The sequence below is a fragment of the Chinchilla lanigera genome, unplaced genomic scaffold (assembly GCF_000276665.1).
Source record: "Chinchilla lanigera isolate Chin_1 unplaced genomic scaffold, ChiLan1.0 scaffold00132, whole genome shotgun sequence".
In the NCBI taxonomy this organism is placed as follows: domain Eukaryota; kingdom Metazoa; phylum Chordata; class Mammalia; order Rodentia; family Chinchillidae; genus Chinchilla; species Chinchilla lanigera.
Genome location: NW_004955533.1, coordinates 823844 through 836998, shown reverse-complemented (window position 1 = coordinate 836998; position 13155 = coordinate 823844). Strand labels below are relative to the sequence as shown.

Sequence of the window (13155 nt, the reverse complement as noted above, 5' to 3'; positions counted from 1 at the left end):
GTTCAATGCAATGCCATCTAAAATGATAAAAAATCAGGAACAGTCTAAAAGTAGAACAAACAAAAGACTAGGTTAATTAAGGTCAAATCAACCTAAGGAAAGTATACGGCTACCAGAATTAAATCAATTTTAATGAGAGGATACTGTTTAATGAAAACAAAACATATCTGCACTAATTCAAAAGTATTATACAAGAACATAAGATATAGAAGATAGAAAAAATTTAGACTACCATACAATGATATAGTGAGTGTATCGGTAACTTACTGATTTTATTATAGTGTAGCTTAAGCAATAGATATAGCTGAAAAACATTAAGAACCTTTGCAAGATTTGGAAGAAGCCACACAGGAAATACAGGCATACTGAAGAAAATGCTCAGCTGGTATTTGGACTGAGTATGGAAATGAACTTTTATACCTTAATTTCTATGGGAGCAAAGGGCAACAACACATAGAAAAGAGTTTGTACAAAGAAAAATTATGATACTGACACACACTACAACTATTTCATAAGTAAAAAATGTTAATGGAGTATTAGATACTTTTTTTACAAGTTTTGGAAGCCTACCTCCAGCTTTTAAAAATGTAAATCCTTCCATTTCCTGTTTCAAAAGGCTATTACTTATCTTCACCTTTGAAACAGTTTGAGGAAAGCAGTTTTCCTTCGCTCTACATAATATAAAGCATTCTCTTTAAAAAACAAAGCTAGAATTATGACCATATGAAAAATATTACTAAATTTTAAATATACAAGAGTTAAAGGAGTGGGATAATAATAGGGGCATGAAAGGAAATTAAACACTTGGCATTTCAATTCTTATAAAAGAACGATTAGTTAAACCTGCCACATTTATCTGCCTTTTAGCAACTTAACATCCTAGGTTTAAGGAAACAGACCTCCTCAAGATGTCATTTATAAAAACTGACAAATGACTGCTCCAACAGCCAATCCAAGAGAATGGCCTGTTAGGCATATGATACAGAGTCAAAGGTTGGTAATGACACTCAAATTCTTAACTAAAAATAATGATTAAGAGAAAGTCAAGTTTGATTCTCTGAACACCTATTTCCTGTCCAAACAGTCCTTTTGTTCTGCTTCCCTGTTTAATTTTAATGTTCAGTTTGCAGCAGAAAACAGAAACAATGACAAAACCTAATATACACAGAAGCATAAAGGAGCAAAAGTATGAAATAGAGGATCATTAAAGGGTTAGAACAAAAATCCTACCAACAAAACCTCCACAATTTTCTGTTTGCTTCACCTCAGATTAACTTCACTTGAAGCTGTACTCCAAAGCAACCAAACCTGAATACCAAGCTCCACCTTCTCTAATTCTAGTGGCCGAAGAGTAAAATCTCCTCCCTGTTAGTGAAACTGATAATTGTGATTGGATAAGGCTAATATCCATTATTTAAAGAACTTTTCCTTGCTAGCAGGTTAGGTTAAACACTCTAAAACCCCCTGGATAAGCTGGTTTCTTAAAGAAACAGTAGCTAACATTTCAGTTTTCCCATTTATACTCTTTGCTTTCTCTTTTGTCTAGTTGAAAAATTAAGTAACATAGATGAAAATAGCACAGGACCTTTAATTTGAAGTTTAGTGAAAAACTTTAAAATGCATTCTTTTAACCTAAATCATCTGATACTTTTAAAGAACCACAAAAGAAAGAATCATTTTAACAGCATTTACCCTTTGAAAATGTTGACACAGCTACAAAAAAATCCATCACAAAATTTTGTTAGGAGGTACAGTATTAGATTTTCTCTAAGACTTAAAGAGAGAACCACAAGTGAAAATATACAGCGTTAAAGTACTGAATGTGAAAGATTCACTTTTAAGCTTTTCAATTCACTGACACATTCTCAGTATCACAACACAGTACATTTTCAGTGACATCAAAGATTGATATTTCTACTTAAAGCTGAGGGGAATAATGAGCAGAAATATTACTTCTATATTTAGCACATTTAACAGCCTGACATTGTATGTTTTGCCAACGTTACTCTTTTGGCATTGCAAACGGGGCTCTAAAAGGGAAGAACAACTTATTCAGGTATAAAGTTTGTTTTTATTTATTTACTTTGTTTTTTGCTGGGCTGGGGATCAACTCAGAGCCTCATACATACAAGGCAAGCATGCCATTTAGTTATATTTCAAGTCCCAGGTATAAAGTTCAGGAAGGTTAATTTTTAAAATTGTTTTTAAAAGTATGGGAAAACTACTGTGTACCCCATTCAAGGTGGAAAGGGCACCCTAAGGTGCAGTCAAAAGGTATATTCCTCTAAAACACTCCATAAGCTACTTAAGTAATATTTTTACTATGGAAATTCTAAAGTGATATTAGACAGGTGCTTTGATTTTTTTAAACAAAAAAGATCCTCTTTACATTATACATAACTAAGTTTGCTACATTTTACGTTATGTTTATATTTTTATTAGAACTACATGATTTTTACTTTTCTTAATTTTTAGAAAACATTTTATTTCTTTTTACTTTTTGTTGTGCTAGGGATTGAACCCAGGCCTTGTACAAACTAGGGAAGTACTCCACTACTACGCTCCAACCCCAGCCCGCAAACTGCTTCCATTTCACAGCTTGGCCCACCAAACTCTTGACATTAATCATTATCTGACTGATTCAACTGATTTAAGGTGTATAATTTAACCTTTCTGCTATAATTCATAAAATAAATATAAAATTAAAATATAAAATTAAAGGAAGTGATTTCTTCTTAAAATATGCTTTCAATAAATTTATGTATTAAAGAAAATTTAACACTTTCAAAATTCAAAACCTTGTGACCATTGTTTTTCTCAGAGAAAACTCCTATTAGAACACAAAGCCAACAAAATTGTTTCAAACACAAAAAGAAGTCTTTGTATCAAATTGAAAATTCACATAATTGCAACTAGACATGAATATGAGACAAAACCATGCTGAAGCCCAAACAGCTGCATAATCTATTATGCCCTTAAGTGGGCAAATTGAAAGAGCCAATTCAAGGAGGTCTAGTCCCAAGATCCTTTGCAAGGATTCACTGCTTTGAATGTCTAGCACTTCATGAGTCAAGTTCAGGTTTTCCTCCCACTGTGTGGAATACTCCTCTTGCAAAGAGCGGTACAAGAAGCAAAAGAGGTACAAGAGCAATCAGAAGAAAGAATTTAAATTTTCAGTTAATTTTCAGTAAGACTCGAAGTTAACACTGCAGAAGGCCAAAGCTTTTTAAAGATTATAGAAAGAGATGGCAAATATTTTAATCTTAAACTTTGAGGGGCATAAGATTAATTATGGGAACCAAATACACCTTGGTATGATGCCAATTTTTCACTTAAAATTTAATTACTTGCATGAAACACACTAACCTACATTAATATAACACCAAGACCACTCTCTCAAGCTATAAGAGAAAAGTGAGATACAGACTTAGCAATTCCAGATTATTCAAAGATCTCCAAGGTTATGATAATTATCATTTTAGGTAGCACACAGTTAAAATCAAGGGTATTTTATCCTATTTCTAAAGCAACCATAGAAGAAAACAGCAAAAATAAATAAAAATAAGCATATGAAATCATGAACCATATAACACATTATAGGAAGACAATATTGCTTCACAGGGACAAGGAACTCGCACAAGACCCCAGGACTCCCTGATGGCGGATGACAATACCACTTTTGGAACATAAAGCAAAAGATGTACTGTATATTCTTTATGGGAGCCCAGGTATTTCCCCAAACACATAAGGAAAAAACAATTTAGAAGAGAAAAAGTCTCTAAACAACTTGTTCCCATTTTTTTTTTTAAGACAGGGTCTCACTATGTAGTTCAAAGCTAGTCTTGAACTCACTATGTAACCCAGGCTGGCCTCGAACTTGATAGGCTGGTCTCAGCCTCCCAAGTGATAGAATTACAAGGTGTGCACCACCATGCCTAGTCATTTTTACTTTTGATTTAAAAGTCACTGCGAATAATGCCTAGACTATTAGGAAAACTTTTGGTAGAATACATATAGAGCAAGGCAAAAACTTATAACGTTACAGAACTAAGAATAGCTCAGACTGTTCTTCCTATAACAGAATAAATCCTGGGCATTCTCTTTGGATCCAATTGGTGGTTTACACACTATTGATAAAAGGATCACCCTGAAATCAGCTAAATGTGACTGGGATCAATAAGAATAAAGTCTGAAAACCACAATCCAAGAGGTAAAAATAACTTTCAAAAAATTTTCCTTGGTAAACAAATATTGCCTACAAAATGAGTTTTGAGCTTGCAACTCCTAGTGTACATCTTTGAACTCATTATAGGAAAAGAACACAAGGTATATATGGGTTGTTGGGGAAGATAGTAGGTAAGGAGTCCATTCAGCAAAACACTGAACACAAGCTCAGTGAGACTTTAAAACGCAACACAGAGATAAGAAAACATAAACCAAACTGATAGGAAAGAACAAGGAACAGTAAATCGCTTTGTTTTAGGTCTGAAGTGACAAACAAGGTTAACAATAAATGCAAATTAGAAAGAAACAGAACACAGCAGTAAGACAAAAGTATGAAGGAAAAGCATTGGTAATCTTCAAGTATTAAAATTTAATGGTCATTGCTGGACGTGGTGGTGCACGCCTGTAATCCCAGCACTTAGGAGGCTGAGGCAGGAGGATGAGTTCGAGGCCAGCCTGGGCTACAAAGTGAGGCCAGCCTGAACTGCATAGTGAGACCCTGACTCAAAAAGACCAAACAAACAAACCAAAGATTTAATGGTCATAAACTTTCAATGACATCTAAAGTAAAACTGCTACACAGAAAATGAACAGGAAATACACTGGCAGATTTTTATTTCCTCCTTTCTCCTTAGTTGCCTAAGAATTTTTTACACTGCTTATCAAAAGGAAAGCTTCTTTCTTTTTTTTTTTTTTTTTTTTTGTTTTGGTTTTTATCCGGTACTGGGAATTGAACTCACGACCTTGCGCTTGCCAGGCAGGCGCTGTGCCACTGAGCCAAACCCCCAGCCCTGAAAGCCTCTTTCTTGACAATTTTTAGACAACATAATAGCAAAGAAAGCTAACAATTCTAAAAATTAGAAGTTGATAGGTAATTGTTGCTTGTCAATTAAACAATGATATTCAATGTCAACAGAGTCACTTTATTCTCTCACCATTTTGTGCTGGGTACTTCTACCTACATTGAATACCAACAAAAGGCATACAGTCTCTACCCCTGTGAAAACTTCTGGCCTAGAATCAGATAATCACAGCAGAAACGTACTGGAAGCCACATGGATTTTTTGCTTTTCTAGTAGTCACCTTAAAATAAATAGGTATGTATTTTATTTAATTCAATATATCTAAAATATATCATTTCTGCAATATATAGTCACTATTTTTAAAATTGAGATTTTGTTTTATTTTGTACTAAAGTCCATATTTTATATTTATTGCACACCTCAATTCAGACTTGCCCAATTTCAATAGCCAGATTTATTTTAAGTTAATAAAGTACTGTACAGTAGACATTAGCCACATGACTATAATTTTGGATTATAGGAATAATTTTGATAATCAGAGAAGACTTCCTATCTCTCCTGCCCAATACAACAGCCAGTAGCCACAGCTAACAAGCACCTAATAAAAGCAAGTGACCAATAAAAATGAGGAACTGAGTTTCTGATGTTATTTAATTTTAACTCATTGAACAGAGGTAAGTGGCTAGTAGCTACCAGACTGGAAAATATATCTATTGCCAGGCATGGTGGCGCACACCTGTAATCCCAGAACTTGGGAGGCTGAAGCAGGAGGATCGTTGAGAGCTCAAGACCATCCTGGGCTACAAGTGAGCTCAAGGCCAGCCTGAACTGCGAGACCCTGTCTCAAAAAGATAAATAAATACATAAATAAAACACTCCAACAGATTGGGAAAGCAGAACAAGCTTCTAAACACACCTTAGTACCACCAACTTCACATTAATTCTCAGAAGCATTCTCAGAACACTCAACGCCTGTTTCTTGCTAGCACTTGTTAGAATCTGCAGTATTTTTCTTCTTTGTGAGCTGCCTGTCTTGTCGTAGAAACTGTAAACTCCTTGCAGACAAAGGATTCACCTTGTTCACAGTTGTGTCCTCAGCACTTTGTGCAGTGTCTAGCAAGGAGCAGGTGCGCAAACTGTTAACAGAATGAAAACTGCAACCACAGGGACTTTTATAAACACACTCATAACAAACTGGGTGTAGCTCTGTGGTACTGAGCTCGCCTAGCAGGAATGGGGCCTGGGTCCCATCTCTAGCAACTACAAATGGAGGGTAAGGAGAGGTGCAACAGTACCAGACCTGTACTGCACAAACAAAAAAGAGCCAAGTGTGTGTGTGTTTAGAATAGGATAAAGGTAGTTTTATTTCAAGGCAACAAGAGAAAGATTATTTTTTATCTTTTATTTTTTTTAAGTTGTTTTTTTTTAAATGTGATGTTGGAAAGGAATTTTATTCATCAGGCTTCTTTGGTTACAAACAAGTCCAATTAGACTTGCATTTTATTTGTTTGTTTTTGTGGTGCTGGGGAATGAACCCAGGACCTTGTGCATGCAAGGAGAGAACTCTACCACTGAGCCACATCCTCAGCCCTGAAAGATTATTTTTTAAATAGGAGAGGCTGGAGATTTAGCTGAGCGGCACAGCACCTGCCTGACAAGTGCAAGGTTGTGAGTTCAATTCCTGGTACTGAAAGAAAAACAAAACCAAAAAAAAAAAAATAAAGAGCAACATAAACTGCTTAATTATTAAAGTATAATAAGTTATTTTCACTTCACATATTATGTAAAATCAGCCCCAGAAAAAAGACAGATGGATGTGGAAAATAACCATAAAAGAACTAGAAGAAGACAGTTATGTGAGTAGAATCTTTTAAATACAAAATCAAAGTAAAAGCCATAAAAAGAAAGAATTAAAATGTCTTAAAACTCAAAGAAGCTAGGAAAGGAAGGAAAGAATGCAATCAAATAAAGGGCAAATGAAGAGTAAGGAAAACTCCTTACAATATTTAGCTGAAGGGTCCTGCCCTATACAGGGTAAATAAAAAGTATATCACACATATAAACCACCCCAAAATGGGCAAAAGCAAATTAGAGTATGTCCAGTACCTCTATTTCTAGTTATTGTCATGATTAAAGAAACTGGAGATATTGTCATGATTAAGGGCTGGAGATATAGCTCAGTGGCAGTGGCGTAAGTGCCTATCTGGCAAGCGCAAAGTCATGAGTTCGATCCCCGGTACTGCCAAAAAAAAACCAAACAAACAAACATATTAAATCCTATGAAAAGGCAAGACACACAGGAAATATGTATTCTCTCACGTATTTGTTGTTATTTTGCCATACTGAACCCAGGGCCTCATGCATGCTTGGCAAGTGTTCTACCACTGAGCTATACCCCTAGCCCTTTTTAAATTTTACAGGATCTCACTAACTGTAAATCTCTAACTGAGATCCTGTAACAGGATCTCACTAACTTGGTCAGGCTGGCCTCAAACTTGTGATCCTCCTTTCTCAGCCTCCAAATAGGTGGAATTATAAGCATACACTACCATGCCTGGCTTCTCTCAAATGTTATGCTATAATACTGACCAAAGGTTTTTTGAGATGGAAGAGTGTGTAGTTGAGGAGGTGGATTAGGTGTCCCAGTATGTTGCTGCGGTTAGTCTAAAACTCCTGGGCTCAAGGGATCCTCCTCCTCAGCTTCTGAATAGTTGAGACTACAGATACCTGGCATTGGTCACATTTTTAAGGACAGGGTTTGATTATACTTATGAAAAGGATTTTATAACTGCTCATAACGGCTGGGTGTGATGGCACACACCTGTAATCTCAGCACTTGAGAGGCTGAGGCAGGAGGATCGTTGTGAGTTCGAGACCGGCCTGGGCTACAAAGTGAGCTCAAGCCCAGCCTGAACTGCATAACAAGACCCTGTCCCAAAAAAAAAACACAATAAAAAAGTACTTTTGTAAGATGACATGTTATGTACTCTTTAAAATTCCTATTTTTTAGTACCTTTGGATCTAGTACACATGAGGCAATCCCTGCCCTGATGTAGTTTACACACAAACAAGGTTTACAGAAAATAACCAAATAAAGAAACATGGTTAAGCGTGGTGGCGCATGCCTGTAATCTCAGAACTTGGGGGGGCTGCGACAGGAGAATCGTTGCAAGTTCGAGACCAGCCTGAACTGCACAGTCAGACCCTGTCTCAAAAAGGCAAAAAACAAGCAAGGCAAGGTATGCAGTAGTAACTTTACATCAGACTCTTGAAAGTTCCTCACTTACACCTGGGATTAGTGTTCAGCTAGCAGAGCTCATAGCTCGGAACTTATCCTCTTTATGGGAGGCCATTGCTGGCTCCTCTCGGTAGAAATCTTTGTTGACTATATTCGTAATAATCCTGCTGATACTATTTGGCCCATGCATACTTAACTGTTTCTTTGGCTTTGTCTCCTCCAGATTTAAAGCTATATGCCTACCCAAGATGAAAACACCTGGTGTTTATCGAGGGCCTTTAGACAGACCCCCTGAAGAGTATCTGACTGCCAGTCAACAACTACGACCCCTTTAAGCCTGAAGAAGCCAGAGCGGTCATCGCCCAGTGCTCCCTCACAGCAGCTGGGGTTATTTCTTCAGAGGGGGCAATGTTATAGGCAGCTGAGTTAGACAGAAATATTATAGGCAGTCAGACAGGGCCAGGCCCTCGAAGGTGCCAATATGGAAGACAAGATACCTTACAAATGGAGACGTGGTACTTGCTTCAGGCCAGATCTCAAGACCAAAGACTAAACAAATACACCCACATACCTCCCTAGGGATGGACATCAGGGATTGATATTCTAAATAGGTAGTGATCACCTTGACGAGCCCTTGACCCAACCTCTTACAGTAAAAGCCCCTGTTCTGTATTCATGCCCGCTTGCTATGTGACTTGCTTCCCCATTTGATCCCAATTTAATCAATTTTACCTGAACAAATCTTACAGGCTGATCATAGTTTTGTCCATTTTTCCCTTACCTTGGACTGGCCTCACCTCGTGGTTTTGCTCTATGAAAGTCCCTAGAAAAGACAGAGTCTGGGGTAATCCACTCGGGCCCCCCTTCTGTCCCTCTGTTGGACAGAAGCTTTCTTTCTCTCCATAAATATATCCTGCTCTTAACCTCCGTTGTTCCTAAAATTCATTCTTCGATTTTAGAGGACATGAACTCGTCCCAGATATCATTCAGGTTGGGAGTTTTTATTTTCCTGTTATCAATAGGTCTTCAGACAAGTCCAGCCATTTGTTTCCAGGTTTGTTCTTATCCAGAAAGTCTTCTCACTTTACCCCGTGCACTATGAACCATCCCCACCCATACAGCCTTTCTCAGACTCCTGCTTGGATACTTTACATTAGCCTCACTGAGTCTCTCTTAATTTCCAGTACTGTTTAATTTGCTTCATTTACCTTATTCTACTTTTATGTAATTTCTAACCTTTATCTCTGTAATAATTTATTACACTTACTTGAGGGCTATCATGCAATTGTTTATCCTTACATATCAATTAGGTAATTATTACATATTAAATTGAATTTTATTATATCTTACTTTTATATGAATATTATACTGCAAAGCAATTGTGGTTCTCGTTTTTCATTAAAAATTTTTAATGCAAAAGGCAAAAAAAAGACAAAGAAAAAATTTCAGATGACAGTTTCTATAAAGAAGGTAACTGGTCAATGAGTGACATCTCTGAAGGACTGACATCTGCGCAGAAATACGGTGCTCTCTAAAGAAGGAACAATTTTAAGGAAATAAGCTTTGTATGCTACAGTGAGCTCAAAGAAGCCTGAATTACACAGCAAGACCCTGTCTCAAACAAACAAACAAATCTCAAAAGGACTTGATTCAGGGAGAACGGTAGGTGTGGTATCTGTGAAGCGGCTCGGTCTAAACTGTCTTGCAACAGCTCTGCCCGACTTAGTTACCTCTAGTCACAGTGATTACCAAGCACTTCCAACACAGCTAGTCCTGAACTGAGGCGTGCCGAAGGATATACATCAGATTAAAGAAAGTAAAATATCCCATTATTAATCTCTTATATTGATTACATGTTGAAAATAATCATGTTTTGGGTAAGACGAAACATATTGCACCTGTTTCTCTTTCTTCACAATGGGACTATCAAAAAACTTGAAATTACTAAGTGACTCCTATTTGTGGCTTGCAATTTTTCCACCTTTTGTCTTTTTGAGACAGGGTCTAGCTATGTAGTTCAGGCTGGCCTCAAACTTGCAGCAGTTCTCCTGCCTCAGCCACATTAAGTGCTGGGATTACAGGTGTGAGCTACCACAACTGACTGCATCATATTTTTACTGGCATCACTGGTTGAGGGTATATAAACCAATAAAAAAACCTGAATTTTATTTTGTATACTGAAATCTACTGAAAAGCCAGATGTGGTGGCACACATATGTAATTCCAGCTATTCAGGAGGCTAAAGCAGGAGGATGGCAGCTGGGCGTGGTGGTGCACACCTGTAATCCCAGCACTCAGGAGGCTGAGACAGGAGGATCGTTGTGAGTTCGAGGCCAGCCTGGGATACAAAGTGAGCTTAAGGTCAGCCTGAGCTGCATAGTGAGACCCTGTCTCAAAAAAAGACTGAAAAAAAAAAAAAAAATAACAACCAGAGGATATAAAAAATGCACACACAAAGACCAATGGTATACCTGACAAAATGTTAACAAAGATTAACTATGTTGATGTTAAGGGTGGCCTTTTTGTCTTTAACTTTTTTCTTTTGGTAATAAGACTTGAACCCAGGGCCTTAGAACTGAGCTACCTCACCTTTTTTACTTGTTTTGCAACAAGGTCTCCCTAAGTTGTTAAGTAGCCCAGGCTGGGCTCAAACTTGTGATCCTCCTGCTCAGCCTCTCACAGCTCAGGAGATACAGGTGTGTTCCCCCACACCCAGTAAAGGTGGCTTTTCTTTAAATCTTTCTATTCCTTCTCAAAGTCTGGGGGAAAAATACACACACTGCTACTGCCCTCATAATCAAGCAAAGAATGAGTTTCTTTAAAGCAGGCTAGTGAGGGCTGGGGATTTAGCTCAGTGGCACAGCGCCTGCCTGGCAAGCACAAGGTCATGAGTTCGATTCCCGGTACGAGAGAAACCACCCCCCCCAAAAAAAAATTTAAAAAAAAAAAAAAAGAAAGAAACAAATATTCTTTAGGGCTGGGGATTTAGCTCAGCGACAAAGCACCTGCCTGGAAAGCACAAGGTCATGAGTTCGATTCCTGGTCCTGGAAGAAAAACAAACAAACAAACAAAAAATAAAGCAGGCTAGTGACACCCCACCAAAATAAAGCATCCCAGTAGTTGTCTCCAGGCTACATATACAAGAGTGCTCTACTCTCATACTTTCACACAAACACGTGTTCAAAGCTGTACATACAGTCATACTGCATATTGCCTCGCTCACGAACACACAAACACACATGCGCGCGCGCACACACGCCATCTTCAGAAAATTAAGGAATATTGTGCCCTCATTTGTTATTGCATGCTATTAGCATGATGAAACAGTTCACAAGCTAAAAACGAAACAAAGCAAAAAACTCCTTAAACATGTTAACAAATCTTAAAATACCTATCACACGCCTACGTCTTTCTCCACAAGACACACGATGCAACTGCACAAAGTAGCACCTTAGTTCTAATGCTTTCTTTTAAAATCTGCCGTCTGACAGGTTCTTCTGTTAACTAAAGTTAGAACAATGTACACTTAGGACAGGTTTCTTTCACAAGAACTCACTTAAAGCAAAGATGTGTTATATGCTCAAGTGTTTTCCTGTACCTAAAACAACCCAGCTCCTTTTCCTGCCTTCCTTAATTCCTTTCTTGCCTTTTTCCCTTCTTCCTCCCTCCTTCCTTCTTCCCCCTTCTTTCCTCTCCTTCCCTCCCTCCCCACCAGGTCCAGACAAACTTACTATTTTTGCCCTGAAAAAAGATACCAAATTGTGCCAGACTTTTTACAATATAATTTCCAAGGATGAGATTCATTATGTAAAGATTAACAGGAATCTTGGTTTCTCATGCAAATGTTCAACAATGAGGAACTAATCACTATAGCAATGAATTTCCTCCACTTAAACAAAATAGAGAATCCCAAAGTTTCTCATGCATTTTATAAGTGTGTCAATTTATTTTACTTCTAATGACCCACTATGTTCTAAGGCAATCTACATGAAGTATCTAGAGAAGTTCTCACACAGAAATGTTCACAGCACACCCACGAAAAGCACAGCTAAAACCTACCGACTATATACCCATGACCTAGGAAGAGAAAGTATAAAACAATGAAATGAACCACGACCACAGTATTTTTCAAATATCTCGATCATCTCCATCTGCCACTGTCCTCCCTTACACTCCCTTCCTGTTTTATCTTTTTACACACTGTGTTATGTATTCTTTTGTAGTATTAAAAATATTCTTGGTTACTCTTATATTTTTTATTGAAATTATTATTATTATTATTTTGGTTTTTTTTTGAGACAGGGTCTCGCTATGCAGTTCAGGCTGGCCTTGAGCTCACTCTATAGCCCAGGCTGGTCTCGAACTCGCAACAATCCTCCTGCCTCAGCCTCCCGAGTGCTGGGATTACAGGCATGCGCCACCACGCCCGGCCTCTGAAATTATAATTGACATACAACAAACTGCACAGATTTAAAGTGTACAATGTGATAAGTCTGGACATCTGCATACATACAGGAAACTGTTAGCACGACAATAAATCTTACCAACCCCTACGTCCCTCTCCGTGTACAGCTGATTTCCACCTTCGTACACACGCTTTCAAACTGTAACAGAAAAAGTTTAGGACAACCTGTTTTGGAGACTTAAATGTTCACCTTTTTGCAAAATATTTTCCCTGCTCAGCAAGTGCACTGAAGCCGGCGAATTACTTCCTAACCACCCCTAAAAGGGGACGGCATCTTACATTTAAAAAAATCAAAACACAACTCTGGTTTGAAAGAGGAAGCTGACCTCGGCGCCCGCAGCACGGAAAGCACCTCGGCGGCCGTCCCAGCGCCGAGCGGCGCTTCCCCGCAGGTCCCGCGCGGGGCCCCCTCGCCGCCACCGCG

At 38.1% G+C, this 13155-nt stretch overlaps 1 protein-coding gene across 5 annotated transcripts in view; it reads right to left on the bottom strand.

The window, feature by feature from the left end:
- The window catches only part of Zfand6 (zinc finger, AN1-type domain 6), a 71831-nt gene extending 58715 nt beyond the window's left edge, over positions 1-13116 (bottom strand). For 2 of the 5 annotated variants that reach the window (XM_005410390.2, XM_005410391.2), the window contains exon 1: positions 1231-1283. The gene's annotated coding sequence lies outside the window, so the exon portion shown is untranslated. Of the gene's footprint in view, positions 1-1230; positions 1313-13057 lie in introns of those variants that run through there. The other 3 variants (XM_013507692.1, XM_013507691.1, XM_005410392.2) reach the window with 3 other exon arrangements.
- Positions 13117-13155: the final 39 nt, after the last annotated feature.